The sequence below is a fragment of the Neovison vison genome, chromosome 3 (genome assembly GCF_020171115.1).
Source record: "Neovison vison isolate M4711 chromosome 3, ASM_NN_V1, whole genome shotgun sequence".
NCBI lineage: Eukaryota > Metazoa > Chordata > Mammalia > Carnivora > Mustelidae > Neogale > Neogale vison.
Window position 1 is genome coordinate 99138089 of NC_058093.1, and position 14374 is coordinate 99152462.

Consider the following 14374-nt stretch of genomic DNA (forward strand, 5'->3'; position numbering starts at 1 on the left):
GGGACATGTTCTAGAAACATGCAGGACCCACGTGAGTTAGGACAGATTTAGTGAGAAGGAAGACTTCAACTCAGTCCAAGGCTGCTTTTATTTTGCTTTTAAAACCTCAAGTAAACAGATGATATGCCATTTGTGACATACTATTGTCTCTCTTCTCCTGGATGGGTCCTGTATTTTGGAGGTTTGACAGTCCACTTCCATGAGATGTCCACCAGGTCAGGAAGGCCAAGGTTCTGGGTTTCGTGGCCTGGCCACATCAGTATCAGTATCTGATAGTTCCACACAAGGCAAGTCACACCTGTCATGCTAAGCTCTGAATTCTGAGTCCTGAGATTCTGGATTGAGCAATTTCCCCTTTTCTCTGCCAGTGCTTCACGGCCTGAATACCTCTTAAATACTTTGCACCTTTCTATTGGCAGGAGTGGCCAAGGCTTCAGATAGAAAATGAGTGCCTAGCCATTATGGATGAGAGGAAGAGTCTAGATCATCTGCTGCTAGTGAGTCTTCCAGCACAGGTAAATGGGTGGATGGTCATGCCATGCATCTCCCACAGTGGTGAATATGGGGAAGAAGGAGGTTTGGAAGAGGATGAACACTTCAGGGCATGTGAGTTTGAACTCTCTGTGGGACTCAGGGGAGATTAGGTCTGGGATTGGAGTTTGAATCTTTTGGGACATATTTGGGATTTTTAAAAAATGGGATGAAAACCATTAATGTGTGTGAATGATGAAGAATGTGTAAGGCATCAGGACAGATCCCTGGAAAACATTCGTGTGTAATTCGGAAAAGAGGAGTGTCATGGGTTGAGTATTGTACCACACTCCTCCCCCATTCACATGTTGAAGGCCTAACCCCCAAAGTGATGGTATTTGAAGATGGAGCCTTCGGGAGGTCATTTTGTTATAAAAAGTCATGTGGGTGGGGCCTTCAAGATGGTATTAGTGGCCTTACAAGTAGAGGAAGAGAGAGATTATTTTCCCTGCTTGCATGCACAGGGGAAAGACCGGGAGAAGAGAGGGGTAGGTGCCATCTACAAGCAGACAGAAAGCTTTCACCAGAAACTGAATCAGCCAGCACCCTGAGTGTGAATTTTCAGCCTCCAGAACCATGAGGAATAAAGGTCGGCTGTTTAAGCCATCCAATCTGTGGTATTTTGTAATGGCAGCCCAGGGTGATTGAGACAGGAGCTCCTGGGAAAGGAAGCGAAGACTGCTGGGATGCTAGAGGGAAAACATGGAAAGGGCTTCGTGGGGTGAGCATCAGACAGGGAGAAGAACGTGCTGGGAAACATCTGAACCGGAGGTGTCTGTTGGACTCTGTCAGGCTATTTTGGACTTAATGGTTGGTATTGTCTGTGTGTGTGGTATCTGGCACTTTTGGGTAGAATAAACCTGTTAAGAAATACTATGAAGAATGTTTCTTAACTGATTATGCCTGTTCTGATCATCAACAAAATTTCTATTTTAATTTTACAGCTTTTTTTTTTAAGATTTTATTTATTTATTTGACAGAGAGAGATCACAAGTAGGCAGAGAGGCAGAGAGAGAGAGAGGAGGAAGCAGGCTTCCTGCCGAGCAGAGAGCCTGATGTGGGACTTGATCCCAGTACCCTGAGATCATGACCTGAGCCGAAGGCCGAGGCTTAACCCACTGAGTCACCCAGGCATGCTGCAGCTTTTTAATTTTTTTTTTTTATTTTGAAGTGGTAACAACTATTTATTATAAGAAAAAAATTTAAATTAGGATAAAAAAACACAACGAAAATTGTATAAAATTACTATCTAGAGAAAATTCTTTAAAATCTCAGTTTAGTCTATGCCCTTCCTTTCCCCCTTACTCTTTCTTAAATTTATATTATATAAAATTGTATGAATACAATGGGATCATATTGCTTTGTAACCTGCCTTTTCCAAACTAATGAACTAATTCCCTGCCAATAAATATTTATCCATGGAATAATTTTGTAAATGGATATAATCAATCTCTTATTGTTGGATATTTATTTATTTATTTTTAATTTTTTAAATAGGCTCCATGCCCAACATGGGGCTTGAACTCACAACCTCAAAATCGAGAGTCACATGCGCTACCCACTGAGCCATCCAGGTGCCCCCTATTGTTGGACATTTAGATTGTTATTATAAATGATAGTGTGCTGAGTGTTCTTATAGCCAAAAATTAATGCATATTCTTAATTATTTCCTTTGGTTAACTTCCTTAAAGTAGAATTGTAAGGCCAAAAATTGGTCAGATTTTTAAGAAATCACAGCACAGTCACTCTGTTTGGGTACTGTATGTAAGAAACATTGAGAGAAATTCTTTAAGTCATAATTCATTGACAGTGACTAATCCAGCACCATTTTACTTTGCATATTTATATAACTTGAAAACTAAAAGACTTATAGCAAATTTTGGTGGCAACATTTAATTCTTTTACACTGAGAAAGTGGCGAGAACCTCTGACCAGTGGGACCAAGGGAACAGTCCTTCTTTTAGACTATTTTGGATGCTCTCCTCCTAATTGTATATCGCACTTATCTGTGTGAGACTCTTTTTTTCAAAGATTTTATTTATTTGACAGAGAACACAAGTAGCAGAGAGGCAGGCAGAGAGAGAGAGAGAGAGAGAGAGAAGCAGGCTCTGCACTGAGCAGAGAGCCCGATGTGGGGCTCGATCCCAGAGTCCTGGGATCATGACCTGGGCCGAAGGTAGAGGCTTTAACCCGCTGAGCCACCCAGGCGCCCTGTGTGAGACTCTTAATATTTACTTGTGTACTTGTCCAAAGTTCTGTTTTAAGGTGCTGACTTTATTGTGACTAATTTTTTCAAAAGATGGTCCTGCTTGCTGGTTGCCCGTTTTTCTACTGAGGAGAAATGTCTGTATGAGGTATGTCCCCTGACTTTCTAGTTAAAAGTTCTGTGTTCTCTGAGGTGCTAAGTAGTTCTAGAAACCATGGTGGTTGAGGAGAATTTGAGTCTGTTCTGTTGGGAAGAGTTACTTCTAGGTAGTAGTCTGAGCTGAAGATCGGTCACTCACTAGCTATACTGCAGTGATTTCTCATGGAGGCCTTGGCTCTTGACTGTAGAGTCACGTCACTCCCTCATGCGGCGAACACTTACCAAGGACTGCTGCACGCCAAGGCACCAATTGATGACACTTGTGAGCCAATCAGACAACACCTCGTTCTTGTGGAGAATTCAGGCAGACCGTAAATAAAAAAATAAGATAATCTCACATAATTATTTAAATGTCATGGTGGCAGCAGAAGAGATTGTTACAGTAAGGGTAGCTGGGGTAATGGTGGTGGGAATACATAATTGAATTGGGTGAGAAGGAGATGTTTGAACTGAGAAATGAATAACGAGAAGGAGCCAGCCTCAGAAAGATCTGAGGGAAGAGTGCTTAGTGGAGAGCATAAGTGAAAAACTCCTCCCCACCTTGCCCCCCCGGGGACCAAATCCATATTTTGGAGCCACAGAAAGAAGGCAAGTGTGTCTGGGGCAGAGTGAGTGCACAGTGGGTCGTTAGAGATGAGGTGAGGGGTAGACAAGGAGAGGTGATGTGGAGCCTGGCGGGTTATGGTGAGGAAGCCAGATGCTTTCACAGTGTGTGGGGAAGCTTGCAAATATTTTAAGCAGGAGAGTGGCATGTCTATATTATATTTACAAAGATTGTGGGAAATGGATTGCAAGGTAGCGAAGAGATCTCTTGTCCTAGAGTAAATACGGAGTTTCTGGAAAGAAGGAACACTAAACCGTGTCCAATTCTTCCATGAGGCTGAAATGAGGACAGGAAAACATCCTTGGGATTCAGCAAGATGGAGGCCATGAAGGACTGAGATAAGAGACTCCTCGTTGCAGAGGCCTGGGAAACTGATCAGAATGAGCTGAAGAGAGAAACTGGGAGGGAGAAGCTCTGGGCTTAGGAGTGGCCACAAGGCAGTAATGCAAGAGGATGCGAAGGGGATCAAGGGAAACTCCACGTATCAGGTGGGGTAACCTCTGCCTTGTTGCCTTTCTCAGCAACCAGGCAGCTGAAAGTGTGAAGGCCAGGAGGTCGGAGGACTTCTGCCTGGAGAAGCTTATTCTATCTCGTGTGAGATAGAATAAGACCACATACTGACATTAAGGAACCACAGTAAAGGCGTCAGATACTCGCTCCCTCACTGCTCATTGAGCTCACCAGTTAGCATACTGCACTCAAACACAGCTTCCAGCCATGCTTTAGTGTCTCACTTTTAGACGTGAACAGAAAGCCAATGAAGAACATATACTCAGAAGAGTCCTTTATGATGAAACACAGAGCATAAAACAAACAGGAAAAAGAAAAGAAAAAGAACCTGGAGAAGTCAGACAATGCAGAGAGATCAGACAAAACCTTCCAATACCTTCAGCAACATAAGAGAAGATTTTACTTGTGTGAAAAACAATAGGATGCCATAATGAAGGTATATTCAGAGAAAAAGATAGAAGGTTGGAGATGTAAAATGTGCTAAAAGAACTGGTGTAATAAAGTTAAGGAAATTTTTTAGAAAATAAAACATAACACAAATATGGGGGAAAAGCTAAAAATTCATACTACTATGAAAAAGTAAAACTGAAAGAAAAGGAAAATTTAGCTATTTGACAAACTTTATTACAAACTGTAATAAAACAGAAAGTTTTTAGTGCGGCATAGCAAATGAAATGAAAAAGAGACATGTATTGACATAACTAGTTATAATTAAGTGGAAGAATGCATTTTAAAGAATATTGGTTTGATTTAAAACTATATTCCTGCAAAACAAAGTCCAGAGGATATATATCAAAATAAGTATATCACTGGATTGTGAGATTATGGGTTCTATTGGTTAGGATAGTCTGAACCATTGTAGCAAATAGACACCGATGATCAACGGCTCAAACTTTTAAAAACAGCTTTATTGAGATATAATTCATACACTATCCAATTATCTTATTTAAAATGTGCAATTCAAGGTTTTTTTTAGTATATTTACAGATACATACAGCTACCACCATGGCGAATTTTAGAGCATTTCATGCCCTCAAATAGAAGCCCCATCCCCCTTAGCTAACCATCACCCCTTTATTCCTACATTGCTAACCTCCCAACCATAAGTAACCACTGATCTACTTGCTGTCTCTGGAGATGTCCCTATTCTTGACATTTAGTGTGAATTGAATCATAGAATATGTGGGCTTTTGTCATGGACTTCTTTCACTCAGCATAGTGTTCAAGGTTGGTCCATGTTGTGGCTTGGATCAGTATTTCATTCCTTTTGATGGAATATACTGCATTTTATTTATCCATTCCTCAGCCTATGGACATTTGTATTGTTTCTACCCTTGCTTGTTATAATGCTGCCATAAACACTCAAGTACACTTTTTTGTGTGGAATATATTTTAACTTACTTTGGGTGTATATACTTAGAAGTAGAATTGGTTGGTCATATTGGTCACTTTGTATTTAGTTGTTCAAGGATTTGCCAGATTGTTTTCTAAAGTGGCTGCATCATTTTAAATTCCCACCAGCTGTGTATGAACATTTCAAGTTTCCATGTCCTCACCAATTTGTTCATTTTTTTTCTCATGTTGCTTATCTTTACGGTCATATCTAAGACTCCTTTGCCAAATACCAGGTCGTGAATAAAGATTTACCTCTATGTTCCCTCCTGAGAGTTTTATAGTTTTAGTTCTTACATTAAGGTCTTTGATTCGTTTTGTATTTATCTTTGTATATGGTGTAAAGAAAAGTTTCAGTTCCATTCTTTAGCATGTAGCTATCCAGTTGTTCCAGTGCTGTTTGTTGAAAAGACTATTCTTTCTCTTTTGAATGGTCTCAGCACTCTTGTGGAAAACAGTTGACCATTGATGTATGGGTTTATTTCTGGAATCCCAATTCTATTCCATTGATTTGCATCATTTATATTAATATTGTGCTGATATCAATCTATCTTGATTACCATTGCTTTGTGGAAAGTTTCAAAATTGGGAAGCATAATCCCCCTATTTTTCCTTTTTCTGAATTTTATTAGCTATTTTGTATTCCTTGCAATTCCATATGAATTTGGAAAAGGCTTGTCAATTTCTACAATGAAGTGCACTAGGATTCTGATGGATCCTGCTTTGAATCTGTAAGTTGGTTTGGGGATGATTGCCATCTTTTAAAACTTAACTTAGTTTTATTATTTTTAAAAACTTAACTTAGTTTTATTATTTTTATTATTTCTTGAAGTATAACACTGTTGACACAGTGTTACATGGGATGATTGCCATCTTAAAATAATGTTGAGCCTTTGATCCATAAACATAGCGTGTTTATTTATTTACTTAATTCTTCAATTTCTTTCAATAATGTATGGTAGTTTTCAGCATACAAATTTTGTACTTTTATTGTCAAACTTATTCCTAAGTATTTTATTCTTTTTAATACTATTATGAGTGTAATTGTTTCATAATTTCATCTTTGGATAATTTATTACAAGTGTATTAAAATACAATTGATTTTTACCTATTGATGTTGTACCTTACAACTTTGCCAAGCTCATTTATTAGTTCTAATGGTTTTTTAAAAATTGATTCATTAGAATATTTTATGTATAAGAGCATGTCACCTGTCAATAGAGATAGTTTTACTTCTTCCTTCCCAATATGATTTCCTTTTATTTATTTTTCTTTATTAAGTGCTATTATTGACTAAATATTTGTATCTCTCCCAAATTCATGTTTAAATCCTAACCTCTCATGTGGTGGCATTAGGAGGTGGGGTGTTTGGTAAGGTGATCAAGGTTTGAATGCAGAGCCTTATAAAAGAGACTCTATTGAGCTCCCTTGGCCCTTCTGCCATATGAAGATACAGGGAGAAAACTGATCATTGAACCAGGAAACATGTTCTCACAAGACAAAGAACCTGTTGGTGCCTTGCTCTTGGATTTCCAGCTTCCAGAACTGTGAGAAAAAAATATTTGTTGTTTAAGCTACCCAGTCTGTGGTATTTTTCTTATAACAGCCCAAGTGGGCTAATTGCCCCAGCTAGAACATTTAGTACAATGTTAAATAGAAGTGGCAACAATGGGCATCTTTGTCTTGTTCCTGATCTTAGGGGGAAAGCCTTCAATTTTTCACCAGTAAGTAAATTATTAGCTCTGGGGTTTTCATAGATGTTCTTTATCACGTTGAGGAAATTCCTTCTTTTCTTAGTTTGTTGAGTGTTTTTATCCTGAAAGAATGTTGGATTTCGCCAAATGCTTTTGTTGTGTCTATTGAGATGATCATGTCATTTTTGTTTTTGTGTTATTGTTATAATGGCTTACATTTATTGATTTTCCTGTTTTATACCAAACTTGCATCTCTGGGGTAAATCCCACTTCATCATAGTGTATAACTTCCTTTATACACTGCTGGATATTGTTTGCTAGCATTTTGTTGACGAGTTTTACATCCATATTCATAAGAAATTATGGTCTGTAATTTTCTTTCCTTGTGGTATCTTCTTGGTTCTGTTATCAATTTTGGGCCTCACAAAATGAGTTGTAAGATGATATCTACACTTATATTTTTGGATGAGTTTGTGAAGAATTGGTGTTAATTCTAATTTAACTGACTGGTCAGATTCAGTGGTGAAGACATCAAGACCTGGGCTTTATTTTGTGAGTTGTTTTTTTTTTTTTTTAAAGATTTTATTTATTAATTTATTTGACAGAGAGAGACTACAGGTAAGCAGAGAGGCAGGCAGAGAGAGAGGGAAGCCGACTCCTTGCTGAGCAGAGAGCCCAATGTGATCCCAGGACCCTGAGATCATGACCTGAGCTGAAGGCAGAGGCTTAACCCACTGAGCCACCCAGGTGCCCCTATGAGTAGTTTTTTGATCAGTAATTTTATCTCTTCACTTGTTTTAGGTCGATTTAGTCAGTTTATGTAGTTTGCATCATTTTAGGAATGTGTCCATTTCATCCAGTCTAATCCTTCTTAGTTCTGTAGGGTTGGTAATAATGTTCCCTCTTTCATGTCTGATTTTAGTAATTTGAGTCTGTCTTTTTTTAATGCATTGTACCTTTCATCTCCAGAGTTTTCATTTTTTAATAATTTCTATTTTAAATTGATATTCTCTATTTGATGCAAAATTGTTATTAAGCCTTCCTTTACTTGTTTTTTTAAAAGATTTATTTATTTATTTGACAGAGAGAGATCACAAGTAGGCAGAGAGGCAGGCAGAGAGAGATGGGGAAGCAGCTCCCTGCTGAGCAGAGAGCCCGCAGATGTGGGGCTTGATCTCAGGACACTGAGATCATGACCTGAGCCGAAGGCAGATGCTTTAACCCACTGAGCCACCCAGGCGCCCCTTTCTTTACATCTTTAATCATGCTTTTCTATAGTTCTGTGAACATACTTATAATGGCTATCTTGAAACCTTTTTTATGTTAAATCTTCTGTCTGTTTGCTCTGACAGGCAGCTTCTGTTGCCTGTTATTGGTCATACTTTCCTATTTCTTTGCATTCCTTGTAATTTTTTTTTAAAGGAAACTGACATTTTAGATAACATATTATAGCAACTCTGGGTATTGGTCTAACTTCTCTCAACACTGCCTAGACTTGTCGTTATTTGCTTGCTTACTTGTTATTTGCTTGCTTATTTGTTTAGTGACTGTTTGGGTCATTTTACTGAAGTCTGTTCCCTGCCTTTCCCACAGTATTAATCCTCTGATGTTGTTCCTCACTCTAGGATGATGCCACATGGCAGTGGTACTGATAAAGCTTTCTTCTCCTTTCACACACAGCTATTAACTCTCTAATTAATTAATATTAATTGCCACCCGATTGCTCTAGGGTTTTAACAAAGCTCTGGAGTGTATATTCCTCTGCAAACTAATCCAGTTAAATTGTAGTTCTTTGGGAGGAATGATTTTTGTGGTTAGTGTTTGATGTTTGTTCTGATCTCAAGAAAGCTCCTCCCAGCTGGGTTATTCCTCATTCCTCTCCTGTAGTAGCCAGCCTACAGTCTAGCTGTATCTTCATTGATTTGCAAATTTCCTTCCGATTGCCTTTCACTACAGTCCTCATTATTCGTGACAGCATTCTTTTTTTTTTTTTTGAAAGATTTTATTTATTTATTTGACAGAGAGAGATTACAAGTAGGCAGAGGGGCAGGCAGAGAGAGAGGGAGGGAGGGAGCAAGCAGGCTCCCTGCTGAGCAGAGAGGCTGATGCGGGACTCGATCCCAGGACCCTGAGATCATGACCTGAGCCGAAGGCATCGGCTTAACCCACTGAGCCACGCAGGCGCCCTCGTGACAGCATTCTTAGGCTTGAACTTTTATATTCTCTGTTGCAAATGAAGTCAGTTCTTTTGGGAAGAGATTAGGAGTTATCTGTTTTATGATCTGTTCTTCCCCTAAGATTTTTGCTTAGGCAGGACTCTGAGGCTGAGAGTAGGGAAAATGGTAAGCTTCTTTGAAGGACACCCCTACTCTAGGAACTGAACACTGTTAGGGGGCAGCAGCCTAGGTTTCCCTTAGTTAGCTTCTTCTGGTGTAGAACCACTGATTTGTGAGTCAAAGTAAGACCATCAGGGCCCTAGTATACTCAGTGTGCCACAGCCAAGGTAGATTAGGAACTGGGTGGAAGAAGTGAATCTCTACTTCTTAATGACACTTGCCCCAAACTTAGCTTTGGCAGTAAGGTACGGAGGATGGAATAAGAAACAGAGATACCTTGTCCCCAAGTAGGAGCCCTGCGCTCTTGACTAAAGCAGTCTGGGTGAAGTGTCCAACTACTGAGCTGGAGGGAAGGAGAAGAAAGGAACAGTACTGGCTCAGAAACCATAGACTCTTCTTTCTTTCTGAATTTTCATAGATTTTCTTGAATAGGTACTTCTTTATTTGCTTTTTACCTTTAGGACCATTACCAAAGGCTTTTGAATAATTATTTTTAAAAAATAATTTCCACCAGTTTCACTGGGAAGTAAGTCAGTCATTTCTTAATGCTGGAAATCAATTTCTTAATGGCTTAAATTTAATGGAGGTTTATTTTTAGTCTTGGAGTGTTCTGGGGCTAGAATTCAATATTAGCAGATGGTCTCTCTCCACAAAGTCCTTCTAGGACCAAGGCTAATATTGACTCTGCTATTTTAAAAAACCTGGCTTTCTAAGTTGCTTGGTCCTTGTAATTCATTCTTCCAGGGAGAGGAAAGAGCACAGAAGGCTGTGCAGGAGGGTTTGTGGCGCTTGCCAAAAAGTAGGACATAGCACTACCACTCACATTTCATTAGTGAGTAGATTATGAGACTACATTGCACTCACCAGTGGAATGTAAGTGTGCACTTAAACTGTAGAAGAGGCTGAGAAATGTAGTTTTTACCATGTGCTTAGCAGTTTTGCATAGAAGTGCTTTTAATTTTCTCTTAGTTTATCTGTATTTTCTAATTTTCCACAATGATTTTATATTTAGTGTGATATAAGTATAAATTTAATTTAAAAATAGAGAATAGACAGTGAGAGTATAAAAACAATCCTTTCTGGGATTGTATCGTAGTTGTCATTTATGGAGGGAGGACCTAGGTTAAGAGTAGGAACTAGGTTAAGAGAAGGTAATTAAATGTGGAGATTTGAGCATATTCTTGTAAGCTAAAAACTATCAAAGAGAAAGAAGACAATTGATAATGAATACTTGAGTTGACTTTCCTTAAAGGCTATATAGAATCTCTTTTTCACTTGAGATAGGAGAGGAAGGAAAAAAGAGAAAAGTTTGAAAATGATTGCCCGTGCTAATTCCACTCATTAGAGGGGAAGTTTCAGGATTTCAAAGCTTTCCCTGGAATACTTGTAAGCAGAAAGACACAGTGTTTATTGAGCTTGACAAAGTTAACAAATTGTGAAAATTTCCAGAGCTAATTGTTGTTGTTTTTCTTAAAAATTGCTTTGATATGTTGAGAGTTTTAATTAGGGTCATTAAATACAGAAATTCTTAGGTTGCAAAGAACACCAGAACCACCCACTGATGTGCTGATGTGTTGTACCTTAACCATATTATGCAAAATGAGACCATGATGCAACTGGGCTGTTTCATAAACTTTCATGGAACTTAATACAATATGAGGCAGTCTTTTGAAAAAAATTTGTCAGCCATAAAAAAGAAGTACTACGGGAATATATAAAGGGAGAGGTTAACTTTCACTGAGAGAATTTAGATCAGTTTCAGAGAGGAAGTTGTATTTGAGAAAATTCTGGAAGAACAGTAGGATTTTTTGACAAAGTACTTGGAAAGAAGGCATCGTGGGCTGAAAGTGACTATATGGCTGGAAAGCAGAGCACAGGATAGAGGAGGAGCTAAAAATTGGCTTGACTGTGGTCTGTGAACCTGGAAAGAGACTCAGTAGAAGGTAAGTCCAGGGAGGGAGATGACAGCCAGCATGAAGGATCATGAATGCCAGCTCAAGAACTTGTAATTTCTTTTCTTTTCTTTCTTTCTTTCTTTTTTTTTTTTTAAGATTTTATTTATTTATTCGAGAGAGAAACAGTGAGAGAGAGCAAGAGTGAGGAGAAGGGCAGAGAGAGAAGCAGACTCCCCGTGGAGCTGGGAGCCCAATGCAGGGCTCTATCCCGGGACTCCAGGATCATGATCTGAGCCGAAAGCAGTTGTCCAACCAACTGAGCCACCCAGGCGTCCTGAGAACTTGTAATTTCTACTCTTGGTTCTGATCAGTGTGGATCTATTAGTAGTGTGGAGGAAAGTGCGAGAAGGGGAGAAATACTATTGGTAGATTAGAAGGAGGTGACTGGCATGGTGTTTTCAGGAGATGTTGATGAGAGCCGATGTAGAGAGATGTGGGGGAGATATTGAGACTCCCCTAGAGTGTGAAGAGGGATTTTTACAACTTCCAGAGGGAATAAAATGGTGATCACAGGTGTGCAGGCTCTTTGACATTTCCTCAGATTGGGAACAGATAAAGTTTGAGGTAGATGCCATTTTAGGAGCCAATATATGGATTCTTTCTGTAGAACATTCTTGCTAGCTCTCAAGGGAAACCAATTCTTTGGGTTGTTAAAGTTTCATCATAGATTTATGGGGAAGGTGTTGACAAAATTGTGGCATAAATTGTTCTTCAAGTGCCAAATGTTCCCATCAACAAATCACTAAGGATTCTCTGAGATTTGCAGTTGTGCATTATTGATTTTGTACCTAGCCTTGGATACATGAGCTGAGTCTCCTCTGCGGCTGCAACCATGCCCCATCTGATCACCTCACTTGCACCTGGAAAAGTCCCATTCTTTAGTGGGATTAAGTCACCGAGGTCCTCTTAGGCAAACACTCTGGGTCTCCCTCAGAGCAGCTGATCCACCTGCTTCAACTGACTGATGCTTGGCATTTTGCTCCAGGTACTTCTCTCTCTGACTCTGTCATTGGCATCCTCACTCTCCCAGGCATGTGGTCCTTCCTTCCTTCCTTCCTTGGCTCATATTCATCTAGCAAGATTTCGCTGGGTGCTTATAGGCTGGCTGCCTCACTGGGGGATCAGTCCAGCAGTGAACGCCATAATGGGCTTGGCGGGGAAGATTGGGGATTTAAAAAATCTATGAAGCATGCTCTGATGGGGAGGGATCCACAGGGTGCTAAAGGAACACATAGGAGATGTGTCTGGAACAGTTCTGTGAGGAACTGGCCAGACGAGAACTTCAATCATCTTTGATGAGTTCCTCTCCTGCACTCAATGTCCCCATGTACAACACAATATAATATCTCGGCTAGGTCAGTTCTTTCCTTTTCATATCTTCACACAAAGGAATATTTATAATAGTCTCTCTGGGAGGTAGACTTATAGATGCCAGGCAGACCTGGCACACCAGCTCTGTGGCCTGGAGCAAGTTATTAAACCCCTTGTGGTCTCAGTCTCTTCAACCAAACAATGGGGACATCAATGCCTTCCCCATAAATCTATGATGAAGAACAAATAATATAATATTTTAAAAATAGCCCCAGGCCTGGCACTTCAAAGATAATCATTCCAGTCTCTTTCCTATGCCTGCAGTTTCTCCCTTTGTTTAATACACTCTGTTCTCAGCTGCTGAGTTCATCTTTGCAAACTTTAATCTTATCTCTCTCTGGCTTGAAAGTTTTCAGATTCCTATAGCCTGCAGAATAAAGTTTGTACCAGTAGGAAAGAGAGGTGTATCCTAAGGGACGAATGAAAAAAGTGTAAAGAAGAACAGCTCAAGAGCACAGAGAGGGACCTAGGGCATGTAGTCCATTGAGCATCTGGACTATTCCTTGAGGAGGTGATCTTGAGCTGAGATATGAAGGATGAATAGGAGTTTGCTAGGCATAAGTAGGGATGGAGGGAAGAAAACTCAAGATAAGGGCCTTCAAGGAGGAGGAGGAGAAAGATGAGGGGAAGAGGAGAAGGCTGGGGAGGAGGCAGTGGGAACAGCCAGTATGGCTGGCATGCACAGAGCACCAGGGAGGAATGAGAGGGACCAGGGCTATTCAGAACAGAGCCTGGTAGGGCATGCACTTGTACAATAATTTCCATATATGAAGCAATGGGAGCCATGGGAATATTTTTAGGCTATAACTTGTTTTCTTGTCAGTTGCTCTTGTTAGGAAGGGCCATCTCTTTATTCTTTATAGTAAGCTCCGTAGGTGCTCAAGGAATTTGACTAATGAAGTGAAGGCAATTATAATTGTAGAAATAGAGGAAAAGAATTCTGGTCGTTCAATTTTCTGGTTATTTGGATGAGAGTGAACTGAGGCTTCACTGCACAGAGTGTCTGGGGACTGCTGCCAAGTGAGAGTTTGAGTTGATTCGGATCTCCAGGAACACACAGATGAGACTGACAAACCCGTATTCCCTCCAAGGAAGGAAACTAGCACTACCCCAGAGACTAGACAAAGGGGGAATTAAGCTCGCTGGAACTTGAGCCTGGGGACCAGAGAACTAATGGCAGCTTGGCAGATTCTTGGGTCTCCATGGAAACAGGCAGATTCTGGAAAAGTTTTCTTCTTGAAGGGAAGGGCAATATTGGCTGCTTCCTTTCCTCTGGACACCCTCAGCATGCATGATTCATAAAGCATCTGTCTGTAGATTTGCTCCAGACAGGGGGCCATTTTGCACCATTTCTGACCCCTATGCTCCTGTCCTACCCTCCTGTAGAGCTCTCAGCCACTCCTGTACCCAGTGTGTCCAGCTGTCCCACACACAGTGAGGCTCAGTCACAGGAGACATGAGTCACAGAACCCACTACAGTTCTGTGTCTGGTTCATCCTCATATCTCAGGGTCTAGGATGGTATCTTGTACAAAGTGAAAGTTCAACACATTTTTAGAAAAAAAAAAAGTGTGAGGAGTAGAAGGGAATGATAGCCAAGTTCCTTAGGTGGTCCTC